This window comes from Camelus dromedarius, chromosome 9 (genome assembly GCF_036321535.1).
Source record: "Camelus dromedarius isolate mCamDro1 chromosome 9, mCamDro1.pat, whole genome shotgun sequence".
Taxonomy (NCBI): domain Eukaryota; kingdom Metazoa; phylum Chordata; class Mammalia; order Artiodactyla; family Camelidae; genus Camelus; species Camelus dromedarius.
The window spans coordinates 79,829,032-79,843,098 of record NC_087444.1 but is presented as its reverse complement, the minus strand read 5'-3'; the positions used below and the strand labels follow the sequence as shown (position 1 = coordinate 79,843,098).

At 37.9% G+C, this 14,067-nt stretch overlaps 1 pseudogene; it reads right to left on the bottom strand.

Moving 5' to 3' along the window:
- Nucleotides 1-11,445: 11,445 nt before the first annotated feature.
- Nucleotides 11,446-12,386, bottom strand: LOC105104381 (large ribosomal subunit protein uL29-like; annotated as a pseudogene).
- Between the last annotated feature and the right edge of the window lie 1,681 nt (nt 12,387-14,067).

Genomic DNA, 14,067 nt, shown 5'->3' with positions numbered 1-14,067 from the left:
CAGGAGGTGATGGACAGAAGTTCCTAGAGGTGGCCAGGCAACACCCGAAACCAGATTGGTCAACCCACTCTTTTAACACCAGCCACTTGTTCCAGCGTGCTTCTCCAGCTGAAGCCAGGAGGGATGGAGATGCTGCCCTCAGAGGCTGTGATGGAGAGCCACGAGAGAAGGATGGGGAGTAGGTGGCCTTGGTTATGTCTAGAATGTGAAAGTGGTGGCTATGAGTTCTACTCTTGTCATCTTCCAAAGAGGGCAGTGGAATCATTACAAGGAGGCACCGTACCCTATGGCTTGGCCAACTTCATTCTGATGGACCTTCTCCGGCTCTCAAGATTTTAAGGGAGCTTTCTCTGGAGTCTCTCTTTCTGGGGGCTTTGCAGAGCCTTTCTGTTTCAGAGTTCATGCAGCAGGTAAGAGTTCTGCAGCAGGTAAGCTGAACAGCACTGCTCTTTGGACCTTGCCACAAGTCTCTCCTCCATGTGGGGTGGTTCAGATGCTCTGATCCTGTGTGCTTCCATGGGCTCCTCCCCCCGGCAACACGCGGACGTCGGGGGAGATGTGGTTCTCAAGTTTGCACTTTTCCTGACCACTGGGAGCTTTTCCAGTCAATGCTTCTGTAGAGTAAATACAGTTCTGCCTTAAGAACTTAGGGGAGGAGGGTAAGGGGGAGCTTTCAAAGTGGTTCTTCTCTGATCTCATCCCAACACTGAACTTGGGACTGGTGCTCCCATGGAGGCTCTTGGGAGGGCTGGAGTCCACACTGTAGAGCACTTGCCCCTCATCATCTGTGTCCGCGTCAATGTACTGGTGGACACCTGCTTCGAAGTTGAATGCTATTGCTGTGTTTCTCGGGCGACCGGGGTGGGGTCCTAGCACATGCTGTGGTGTAGATGGAGGACTCTGGACTCAGCACAGGCCTGTCCAAGAGTGTGGCACACTCCAGTCCAGCAACAGCTGCTGCAGCGCCCCCCCGGTTCCTAAGAGGGTCATGGTACATCCCCAGAACGGGGACTAATGGACTAGGATCACCCTCCATGAAGTTGACTTTAAGTGCTCCAAGCTTCAAGGGGTTGGTGGTCTTCATGGAACTCTTGGGGCTCTCGATGAAGAAAGCAGAGCGATGGCTGGCATCAGGGGTGGGGTTGGCCTCCACAAACCTACCACCAGTGGCACCCAGAGCTCCCTGCCAGCCTACCTCAGGGGCCATGCTGCCCCCAGCCTTGCTGGGGAGTGATGCCAAAGGGCTATGAGAGAATCTAGTGGCTTCAGGGAAGTCTGTGGCACAGCTAATGAAGCTATCAATGCTGGACATGCTTCGCATGTCAATAACGCCCTCTGTACGAGTGGGCAGAGGGGCCACGGGGCTGGGGATACTCTCCCTGGACTGGCAGCATTTTCCCTCCAGATTGCAGTTCTTGGCTCAATATAGTTTGAGCTAAACTTTTGGCATCTTAATTGTTAGCTCATAAAGTTCCTCAATATTACTCCCCTCTGTCTTGATGTTCTGCCCCTGCCCCCCAACACAAAGAACAAAGACATAAGCTTTTGAAAACACTTTCTGCTTCCAAACCTAAAATAAGTCTCTTTAACTCTTACGGACTACTTGTGTCAAACTAGAAATGATTCTTCCCCTCTAATTTAAGGTGATTTACTAATACCAACTAAGAATCGTGTCTGCAGGTCTTAACTTCTCTGGGGACTGGTTCTTTATCAACTGTTACGACCGAAAACCTGTCTGTTACTGCTCTTTCTCTTTCAATCTCTTTTAAAAATAATATTATAAACCCTTGTATTCTCAAAATAGTTTTTCCTCCCTCAGTGATCCAGTACATTTCCTATTCTGTTGTCTCTTTCATCTTTTCACCTTTTAAAACTGAACTTTTTTTGGGAGAGGTCTGGTGGTTAGATTGGTTTGTTTGTTTATATGTGCTATTCATTTCTCTAACAACAGTTTAGAAATTTAGCTTTTTAAACTTACATAGTTATCAGGAATAAAGCCATCCACAAAATAAGAATCAACAGAATGCAATAATCCAATTATAAAGGATAGTGAAATGTCCTTATACATATTCAAGAAATTGATCATCTAAGTTATAAATAATAAGTAATTTATTTGTGTCTTTTTTTTTTTTAAGATTCCACATAAAAGTGGTATCATATGGCATTTTTCTTGCTCTTTCTGGCTTTACATAGAATGATGATCTCCAGGTCCATCTGTGTTGCCACATGGCATTATTTTATTCTTTTTTATGGCTGAGTAGTGTTCCATTTTACACACCCACACCCACACCCACACCCACCACATCTTTATCCAGTCATCTGTTGTTGGAAATTCAGGTTGTTTCCATGTCTTGGCTATTGTAAATAGTGCTGCTATGAACATTGGGGTGCATGTGTCTTTTTCAATTATATTTTTCTCTGGGTGTATGCCCAGGAGTGGGATTTCTGGATCATATGGTAAGTCTATATTTAGTTTTTAAAGGAACCTCCATACTGTCCTCCATAGTAGTTGCACCAAGTTACACTGCCACCAACAGTGTAGGAGGGTTCCTTTTTCTCCACACCCTTTCCAGCATTTATTGTTTGTAGACTTTTTTAGTGATGGCCATTCTGACTGGCATGAGGTGATATTCCATTGTAGTTTTGATTTGCATTTCTCTAACAATTAGTGATGTTGAGCATCTTTTCATGTGTTTTTTGGTAATCTGACTTCTTTGGAGAGTTGTATATAGTCCCTTGTCTGTCACATCACTTGCATATATATTGTTCCATTCTATATGTTGTCTTTTTGTTTTGTTGATGGTTCCTTAGCTGTGCAAGTTAGTTAATTAAGTTTAATTGGATCCCATTTGTTTATTTTTGCTTTTATTTCCATTACTCCAGAAGGTGGTTCAAAAAAAAGTATTACTGTAATTTGTGTCCAAGAGTGTTCTGCCGATGTTTTCCTCTAGGAGTTTTATAGTATCTGCTCTTACATTTAAGTCTTTAATCTATTTTGAGTTTATTTTTGTATATGATGTTACAGAATGTTCTAATTTCAGTCTTTTACAGGGAGATGTCCAGTTTATTGAAGAGATTGTTTTTTCTCCATTGTGTATTCTTGCCTTCTTTGTTGTAGAGTAATTGACTCTAAGTGTGCAGGTTTATTTCTGGGCTCTCTATTCCATTCCGTTGATCTGTGTGTCTCTTTTCATTCCAGTACCAACTGTTTTGATTATGGTAGCTCTGTAGTATAGTCTGAAGTCAAGGAGAGTGAGTCCTCCAGCTCCATTATTCTTTCTCAAGATTGTTTTGGCTGTTCAGGGTCGTTTGTGTTTCCATATAAATTATAACTTTTTTTGTTCCATTTCTGTGAAAAATGCATTTGGTCATTTGATAGAAATTCCAGTGAATTTGTATATTGCCTTGGGTAGTTTGGTCATTCTAACAATACTAATTCTTCCAGTCGAAGAACATGGTATATCTTTCCACCTGTCTGTATCATCTTCAGTCTCTCTCACTGGTGTCTTAATAGTTTTCCAAGGACAGGCCTTTTGCCTCGGATAGTTTTATTCCTAGAAATTTTATTCTTTTTGATATGATGGTACCTGGGCTCATCTCCTTAATTCTTTCTGACAGCTCATTGTTAGTATACAGAAATGAAACAAATTTCTGCATATTAATTTTGCATCCTGCAATGTTACCAAGTTCATTGATGAGCTCAATTTTTCTGGTGGCATCTTTTAAGATTTTCTATGTATAGTATCATGTCATCTGCAAACAGTGACAGTTTTACTTCTTCCTTTCCAATTTGGATTATTTTTTTCTCTTTTGCTTTTCTAATTGCTGTGGCTAGGACTTCCAAAATTATGGTGACTACAAGGTGTGAGCATTGGCCTCCTTCTCTTTTTCCTGATCTTCTAGGAAAATGCTTTTGGCTTTTCACCACGGAGCATGATGTTAGCAGTGGGTTTGTCATGTATGGCCTTTATTATGTTGAGGTATACTCCTTTGATGCCCACCTTCTGGAGAGTTTTTATATAAATGGCTGTTGAATTTTGTCAAAATGTTTCCCTGCATCTATTGAGATGATCATATGGTTTTTATTCTTCAATTTGTTAATCTGGTTTATCACACTGATTGATTTGTGGGTATTGAAAATTCCTCACATCTCCAGGATAAATCCCACTTGATCATGCTGTACGATCCTTTTAATGTATTGTTGGCTTCAGTTTGCTAGTGTTATGTTGAGGAGTTTTGCATCTGTGTTCATCAGTGATAACTGACCTGTAATTTTCTTACCTGTCTGGTTTTGCTCTCAGGGTGATTCTGGCCTCATAGAGTTCAGAAGTGCTTCTTCCTCTGCAATTTTTTGGAATAGTTTGAGAAGGACAGTTGTTAACACTTCCCTAAATGTTTGGAATGATTGACATGTAAAGCCTTCCAATCCTGGACATTTTATTTGGTGAGAGGTTTTTTAAAGTTTTTATTTTTTTATATATTTATTCATTTGTTTGTTTGTTGTAAGTATTGTTGACATATGATGTTGGGGTTTTTTAAGTTCCTGATTCAATTTCATGAGTAGTAATTGGTCTATTCATATTTTCTATTTCTTCCCCATTCAGTCTTGGCAGATGTTACCTTTCTAAAAATTTGTCCATCTCTTCTAGGTTGTCCATTTATTGGCATATAGTTCTTCATTAGTAGTCTTTCATGAACCTTTGTGTTTCTGTGGCATTGTTTCTAACTTCTCCTTTTTAATTCTGATTTGATTGACTTGGGTCCTCATATTTTTTTCTTGATGAGTCTGGCTAAGGGTTTATCAACTTTATCTTTTCCAAGAACCAGCTTTTAGTTCAACTGATTTTTTTCTTTCTTCTTTCTTTTTTTTTTTTTTTTTCAGTTTCTGTTTTATTTACTTCCACTCTGATCTTTGCTTTCTGTCTTTCTACTAGCTTTAGTTTTGTTTGTTCTTCTTTGTCTGCTTCCTTTAGGCATTAGGTTTGGTTGTTTGAATGTTTCCTTATTTTCTGAGATAAGCTTGTATCAAAATAAACTTCTTAGAACTGCTTTTGCTGTAGCCCATAGGTTTTGGGTGATGAGATTTTCATTTTTATTTACCTGTATGTATTCTTTTTGCAGTTCTTTTTTGATTTCTTTAGTGACCCATTGATTGTTTAGTAGCATATTGTTTAGCCTCTATGTGTTTGTGTTTTGTAGCTTTTTTCATGTATTTGATTTCAGATCACATAGTGTTGTGGTCAGAGAAGATGCTTGATATGATTTTGGTTTTTTTATTACTGAGGCCTGTTTTGTGGCTTACCGTGTGATCTGTCCTGGAGAATGGGTCCATGTGCACTTGAAAAGAATGTATACTCTGCTGGTGTCAGATGGAATGCTCTCTATCTACATATAAATTATATCCATTTAGTGTAATGTGTCCTGTACAGCCAGTGTCTCCTTACTTTTCTGTCTGGTTGATCTGTTCATTGATGTGAGTGGGGTTTAAAAGTCGCCCACTGCACCCCAGTGTCTTAGCAGCACTATATACAATAGTCAAGACATGGAAACAACCTAAATGCCCATTGACAGATGACTGGATAAAGAAGTTATGGTATATTTATACAATGGAATACTTACTACTCAGCCATAAAAAAATTATAAAATAATGCCACTTGCAGCAACATGGATGGCCCTGGAGAATGTCAGAGTGAAATAAGCCAGAAAGAAAGAGAAATACCATATGATATCATTTATATGTGAAATCTTAAAAACAACAACAACAAAAAGACAAATGAACTTATTTATAAAACAGAAACAGACTCACAGACATAGAAAACAAACTTATGGTTACCAGGGAGAAAGGGGGTGGGAAGGGATAAATTAGGAGTTTGAGATTTGCAGATACTGATTGGTATTATATAAAATAGATAAACAAGTTTATACTGTATAGCACAGAGAACTACGTTTGATATCTTCTAGTAGCTTATGGTGAAAAGAATATGAAAATGAATATGTGTATGTTCATGTATGACTGAAGCATTGTACTGTACACCAGAGATTGACACAACATTGTAAACTGAATATACTTCAATAAAAAAAGTTTTTAAAAGTCCCCCAATATTATATTTTTAATAGAAGTATATAGTTGATTTAAAATGTTGTTAGTTTCAGGTGTACAGCAAAGTGATTCAGATATATGTGTTTATTTTTCAAATTCTCTCCCATCATAGATATTGACAAGATATTGAATATAGTTCCCTATGCTATCCAGTAGGTCCATGTTGCTTATCTGTTTTCCATATACTGGTGTGTATATGTTAATCCCAAACTTCTCTCCCTTCCCCTTTGGTAACCATAATTTGTTTTCTATGTCTATCAGTCTATTTCTGGTTTGTAAATAAGTTCCTTTGTATCTTTTTTTTTTTACTCCACATATAAATGATATATGATATTTGTCTTTGAGATATTCATATCACTGAATATGATAATCTTTAGGTCCATCCATGTTGCTGCAAATGGCACCATTTCATTCTTTTTAATGGCTGAGTTTTTAATTAATTAACAATAAAACAGAAACTGAGACAAATACCCATTGTGTATGTGTGTAGATATGTATCTATCTAGATAGATAGATAGATAGATAGATAGATAGGTAGATAAATAAAGATAGATACCACATCCTCTTTATCCATTCATCTATCCATGGACATTTAGGTTGCTTCCATCTCTTGGCCCTTGTAAATAGTGCTGCTGTGAAAATTGGGGTGTGTGTATCTTTTTGAATTACAGTGTTCTCCAGATATATGCAAAGGAGTGGGATTGCTGGAGCATATGGTAAGTCTGTTTAGTTTTCTAAGGACCCTCCCTACTGTTTTCCATAGTGGCTGGACCACTTGATATTCCCACCAACAGCGTAGGACAGTTCCCTTTTCTCCACACCCTCTCCAGCATGTATTATTTGTAGACTTTTTGTTGATGGCCATTGTGATCAGCGTGAAGTGTTACCTCATTGCAGTTTTGATTTGCATTTCTCTAATTATTAGTGATATTAAGCATCTTTTGATGTGCCTGTTAGCCATTTGTATGCCTTCTTTGGAGAAATGTTTATTTAGCTGTTCTGCCCAAGTATGTTGAATAAAGTGGCAAGAGTGGGCATCCTTATCTTGTTGCTTATCTTAGAGGAAATGCTTTTAGCTTTTGCCCATTAAGTATGATATTATCTGTGGGTTTGTCATATATGGCCTTATTTTGTTTGAGGTATGTTCTGTCTATACCCAGTTTCTGGAGAGTTATTATCATAAATGGATGTTGAATTTTATTAAAAGCTTTTTCTCCATCTATTGAGATGATCATATGGCTTTTATTCTTCAGTTTGTTAATGTGGTGTATCACATTGATTGATTTGCATTGAAAACTCCCTGTATCCCTGAGATAAAAATAAATCCCACTTGATCATGGCATATGATTCTTTTCATGCATTGATGGAGTTGATTCTGTAGTATTTTGTTGAGAATTTTTACATCTATATTCGTAAGTGATATTGGACTGTAATGTTGTGTGTGTGTGATATCTTCGGTTTTGGTATTGGGGTGACAATGGCCTCATAGAATAAGTTTGGAAGTGTTCCTCTGCAATTTTTTGAAATATTTTCAGAAGGATGGATGTTAAACTCTTCTGTAAATGTTTCATAAAATTAACCTGTGAAGCCATCTGTCCCTGGGCTTTTGTTTGTTGGGAGGTTTTTAATTACTGATTCAATTTCAGTACTGGTAATTGGTCTATTCATATTGTCTATTTCTTTCTGGTTCAGTCTTGGTAAATTGTACCTTTCTAAGAAGTTGTCCATTTCTTCTGCGTTGTTGTATTTTTTTGGAATATATTTGCTCATAGTAGCCTCTTACGAGCCTTTGTATTTTTGTGGTGTTAGTAGTAACTTTTTTTTTCACTTCTGATTTTATTAATTTGATTGTTCTTTTTTTTCTTGATGAATCTGACTAAAAGTTTATCATTAAAAAAAATCTTTTCAAAGAACCAGCTTTTAGTTTCATTTATCTTTTCTATTTTTTTTTTTGGCCTATTTCACTTATTTCTGCTCTAATCTTTATGATTTCTTCTAGTAACTTTCGGGTTTGTTTGTTCTTCTTTCACTAGCTGCTTTAGCCTTAAGGGTAGGTTGCTTACTTGAGATTTTTCTTGTTTCCTGAGGTGGGCTTGTATCACTATAAACCTCCTTCTGGTAATTGCTTTTGCTGTGTCCCAGAGGTTTTAGATTGTTGTGTTTTCATTTTCATTTGTCTCAGAGTTATTTTTAATTTTCTCTGTGATTTCTTCAGTGATCCATTGATTGTTTAGTAGCATATAGTGTAGGTTCCATGTGATTGCAGTTTTTTCTTGTAGTTGATTTCTAACCTTACAGCATTGTGGTCAGAAAAGATGTTTGGTACAATTTCAGTATTCTTAAATTTTCTGAGGCTAGCTTTGTATGCCAACGTGTGGTCGATTCTGGAGAATATTCAGTGTGAACTCGAGAAGAATGTGTATTCTGTTGCTTTTGGATGGAATGCTCTATAGACATCAGTTAAGTCCATCTGGTCTGAAATGTGTTATTTAGGGCCTGTATTTCCTTACTGATTTTCTGTCTGGATGATCTGTCCATTGATGTAAGTGAGGTGTTAAATTCTCCACTATTATTGTGTTATTGTCAGTTTCTCAGTTTGTCTGTTAACAATTGCCTTACATATTGAGGTGCTCCTATGTTGGGTGCATATATATATTTACAATTGTTATATCCTTTTCTTGGATTTATCTCTTAAACGTTATGTAGTGCCTTGTCTCTTGTAACAGTCTTTATTTTGAAACCTATCTTTTTCTGACATAAATATTGCTACTGCAGCTTTCTTTTGGTTTCCATTTGCATGAAATATCTTTTCCCATCCCCTTACTTTCAGCCTGCATTTGTCTCTAGCTCTCATGGGTCTCTTGTACGCAGCATATATATGGGTCTTGTTTTTTTATCCATTCAGCCAGTCTGTGTCTTTTGGTTGGAGGGTTTAATCCATTTACACTTAAGGTAATTATCAATGGGTATGTTCTTATTGCTATTTTGTTAATTGTTTTGGTTTGTTTTTATAGGTCTTTTTTTTCCCCGCCATCTTCATTTCTCTTGTGGCTTGATGACTAGAGAAGTTCCTTTAACATTTGTTGCAAAGCTGGTTTGGTGGTGTTGAACTCCTTTAGCTTTTATCTGTGAAGCTTTTGATTTCTGCATCAAATCTGAATGACAGCCTTGCTGGATAGAGTATTCTTTGTTCTAAGTTTTTCCTTTTCATAACTTTAAGTATATCTGCTATTCTGTTCTGGCCTGTAGAGTTTCTGCTGAGAAATCAGCTGATAACCTTGTGGGAGTTCCCTTCTATGTTATTTGTTGCTTTTATCATGTTAATTTTAATATTTTCTCCTTATCCTTAATTCTTGTCAATTTCACTACTATGTGCCTTGGTATATTCCCCTTTGGTTTGATCCTGTGCGGAACTCTGCACTTCCTGGACTTGGGTGACTGTTTCCTTTCCCAAATTAGGCAAATTTTCAGATATTATCTCCTCAAAAATTTTCTCAGATCCTTTCTTTCTCTCTTGTCTTTCTAGGACCCCTATAATGCAAATATTAGTGTGCTTCATGTTGTTCTGGAGTTCTCTTAAACTATTCTCATTTCTTTTCATTCTTTTTTCTGTTTTGCAGTAGTGATTTCCACTAAACTGTCTTGTAGCTCACTGATCCATTCTTCTGCCTCAGTTAGTCTATTTTTGGTTCTTTCCAGTGTGGTGTTCATTTCAACAATTTTATTTGACTCTTGGTGTTCTTTGTATTTTCAAACTCTTTACTAAAAACTTCCCTCTTTCCAACTGTACTCCTCAAGTTTTCTGAACATCTTTGCCATCATTACTCTAAACTGTTTCTCAAATAGATTGCCTATGTCCTCATCACTTACTTCTTCTTCTGGAGTTTTATCTTATTCCTTGGCCGGGAAGATACTCTTCTGCCACCTCATATTGTCTATTTGTATTTTTAGGTAGATTAGTTACATTTCTTGGCCTTGGAGAAGTGGCCCTCTGTGGGAGATGTCCTATGAATCCCAGCAGTATACTTATCTCCCGAGGGCCAGGGTCCAGCTGGTCCCAGAGCAGAGTCTGGCCTGTGTTTGTGGACTCCTTCCACAGGCTTTGAGATTGTTGTTTTCTTATTTCTGGTATCTGCCTCTGGTGGATGAGGCTGGACTAGAGGCTTATGCAGGTTTCCTGGCAGCAGGAGTTGGTGTCTGCCCACTGCTGGGTGAAGCTTGGTCCTGGACCTCTGGTGTCTAGAGGCCTTTGTGGCTCAGGAGGTCTACTGATGGGTGGGGCTGTGTTCCAACCCAGTATGTTGTTTGGACTGAGGCTTCCCAGCCCTTAAACCTGCAGGCTGTTGGGTGGGGCTAGGTTTTGGTGCTAAAGATCCAGTCAAGATGTTAGCCTCCAGGAAAGCTCATGTAGATGAACACTCCTGGAATGCCCACCACCAGCTTTTGTGTCCCCTGGATGAGGAGCAGCCATCTCCTACCTCCCCAAGAGACCCTCCAAAACCAGCAGGCAGATCTAGCCCAGGTTCCTATGAAATCACTACCTCTGCCCTTGGACCTGGCACTTGTGAGATTCTGTGTACACTCCCCAAGAGAATGAAGTGTCTGTTTCCCCCAGTCCTGTGGGACCCCTGGAGTTAAGCCCCACTGGCCTTCAAAACCAGATGTCCTGAGGTCTCTTCGGGACAGAACCCCAGCTGGGGAGCCTGACTTGGGACTCAAAAGTCTCATTCTTGTGGTAGGGCCTCTGCAACTTATTCTTCTGCTTGTGGATCATCCACCTGGGGGGTGTGGGGCCTGATTATCTCTCAAGCATGCCTCCTACCATCCTGCTAGGTTCCAGTCCTTTTTTCTGATGGCTTAGCAGTTGTGGTTTCATTGTAGTGGTGAGGAGAGGTGAGCTCATGGTCCTACTACTCCGCCATCTTGACTAGAAATCCTGGTAGTATCCCTTAATGTACTGCATCTTTACCCATGAATGGTATCAGATACTGAGTCAGTTTTGGAATATTGGAAGTCCATAAGGTTCTCCTAATAGTAGACATATAAGTGCCTACATGGTGTTTTAATTGTTTAAATTGTTATTATAGATAACAGTCTGAGTTTGATGACCTGGTAATAGATGTGAAAACTTGGTGAGAACTATGAAGTAACCCACCTAAGTGGGTCTTCACTTCCCCACATTAAAACTCTGCAAACGTGGCTGACTGTGCTTATCTGTCTAATATCTCCTGAGATTGAACAGATTCAGTATTTTTAAATTTACTAATGAAAATTGAAGAGAAATACAGTAATATTAAGAGAATTCAATGAAACATTTGAACATGAGAGGTTATGAGATATGAAACACTATAGACTAAAAGAATAACATAGCAAATAAAGAAACTCAGCATGTTTAATTATTAATATAAAGAATTTTGTAAAATAATATTACATAGTTCTTTAAATGGCTAGAAAGATGAGGAGGAGGAAGGTAATTGGGGAAAAAACCAACCCATAAGAACCCATCAAAAGCTACAACTGGACTGACTGCCAAAATCATTTCATCTATAATCCTGTTCATGTTAAGGCAAACTCCAAAAGCCATATCACTACATCCCTAAATACTTTATCACATGTAACTATAAGCAATAATTCCTCCATATTATCTAGTACCAAACAGTACTCAGAATCTCCTGGATGTTTAAAGAAACATGAAAGCATTTCTTATCTATTATTATATTTTACATTTCTTGCTTTATTCATTTTCTGTGGGTAACTCCTTTTATATATTGATTTTGTTTGTTTGAAAGATATATTTCTTTTGTCTTTTTCTTTTTCTTTTTTTTTTTTTTCTTTTTTTTGCAATATCAGACAGTTTCTTTCATTGATGCCTGGATGCTCAGGCCTTGACTACGTACTTCCGCAGTGGGTGCAGCCCCTCCTTCCGCTGCTGCTTTGTCTTCAGTCTGTCTTCGTGCTCGTTGAGCCCTCAGCACCTGGCACACCTTTTCTTGGGTCGCAGATCCAGGAGCTTGTACTTCTTGCCCGTGTAGAATTTCCTGAGGTTCTCTTTCTGAGTCTGGTTAATGACGGCGAGAACAAGAGCAATGGATTTGCGAACAACTCGGATCTTGGAGAGCTTGGAAGCCATGCCACCTGTCACTTTAGCGTTGCGCAGCTGGGAAATCTTCACCCTTAGGTCCTCCATTTGTTTCAGCACCTCCTTCTTCTTCTTGCCACGAAGGTCTCAAGCCTTAATATTGGCCATGGCTGTACAAGCTGCCACCGCCACCACCTTCTTGGAGGGAAAGAGCTGAAAGAGATCATGTTTCATGTAGAATTTTCTGATACTCTGATTTGGCTTACTTCCTTCTCATTATGTCTTTGTGTGTGTGTGTGTGTGTGTGGTTTGAGATCATTGTATTGAGTGGGGGAGAAGTGAGGGGCAGCTACAGCTCTCCCAGCCCCACCTTCTTCCCCCCACAAGTGGCTCCCCCTGTACTATGGGGGAACTGTCATGATGTCTTTTATCATGACCTGCTATGCTTTATATTTCCTGCAGAAAAAGGTAGTTATTTTAGAAATGAGATCAGATTCAGAACTATTCATGTGTGTCCATGTCTACTTTTGCATCACATTATAAAGCAACTAATATCCCACTTTTCTATTTTGTAAAATTGTGATCAGTCGTTAATGTATTGACTACACCTGAGTCACTCTGTCATCTAAGGGATTTGGCAGCCATTAATGATTATTGCCTGTACTCTCGATATAGGTGATGGTCCAGTTCTTCACCCTCTTTTCCTTTATTAGGTGGAACACTTTTTTTTGCAAACAAGAAAGTTACTGAAGGAGAAGTTCATATAGAAGAAGATATTCAAAAATACCTTGCTTTTTATTTCTCATTTCTCATTGTGATGGTTGTTCCTTTGCCATTCTTCAAGTTGAGGGTTTTTTTTTTGTTTTTGTTTGTTTGTTTTTGGTAGTAGTAAACACAAAGAATTTTTACAAATTTATGTTTTGATCCATTGTAAGTACAATTGACCTTTAAACACATGGGGATTGGGGCACCAATTCCCTGCACAAAAAATTCATATATAACTTTTGATTTCCCCCAAAACTTAATTATTAATAGGCCTATTGTTGACCACATATTTTATATACTGTGTTCTTATAGTAAAGTAAGCTAGAGAAAAGAAAATTCTACTGAGAAAATCATTAGAAAATACATTTATAGTACTGTAATTATGGATATCATAAGTTTGCATTTGCTCCATACTGTTTTATATGATAGAAAACATTGTAGATGTTATACATCTTACACTCAACATCAAAAATGAAGATAGTTTTGGCTATTTGTGTTTCCATACAAATTTTAAAATTATTAGTTCTGATTCTGTGAAAAATGCCATTGGTAACGTGATAGGGATTGCTTGAATCTGTAGATTGCCTTGGGTAGTAAGGTCATTTTAGCAATATTAATTCTACCACTCCATGAAAACAGTGTAACTTTCCATCTGTTTATGTTGTCTTCAGTTTCTTTTGTCAGTGTTTTTGTTTTGTTGTTGTTAACTTTATTTATTTATTTAGTATAGTCTGCTTATAATGTGTTAATATCTGGTGTACAGCATAGTGATTCAGTTATATATGTATTTCTTTTCATATTCTTTTTCATTATAGGCTATTACAAGGTATTGAATGTAGTTCCCTGTGTTACACAGTAGGACCTTGTTGTTTATCTATTTTATGTATAGTAGTTAGTATCTGCAAAAATAAACAAATGGCGCCTAAATAAACTGAAAAGCTTTTGCAAAGGAAAGGAAACCATTTTCAAAATGAAAAGACAACCTACTGAATGGGAGAAAATATTTGCAAATGATATGACTGGTAAGTGATTAGTATCCAACATATATAAACAGTGTAGACAACGCAACATCAAAAAAAAACGAACAACCTGACTTAAAATGAGCAGACCTGAATAGACATTT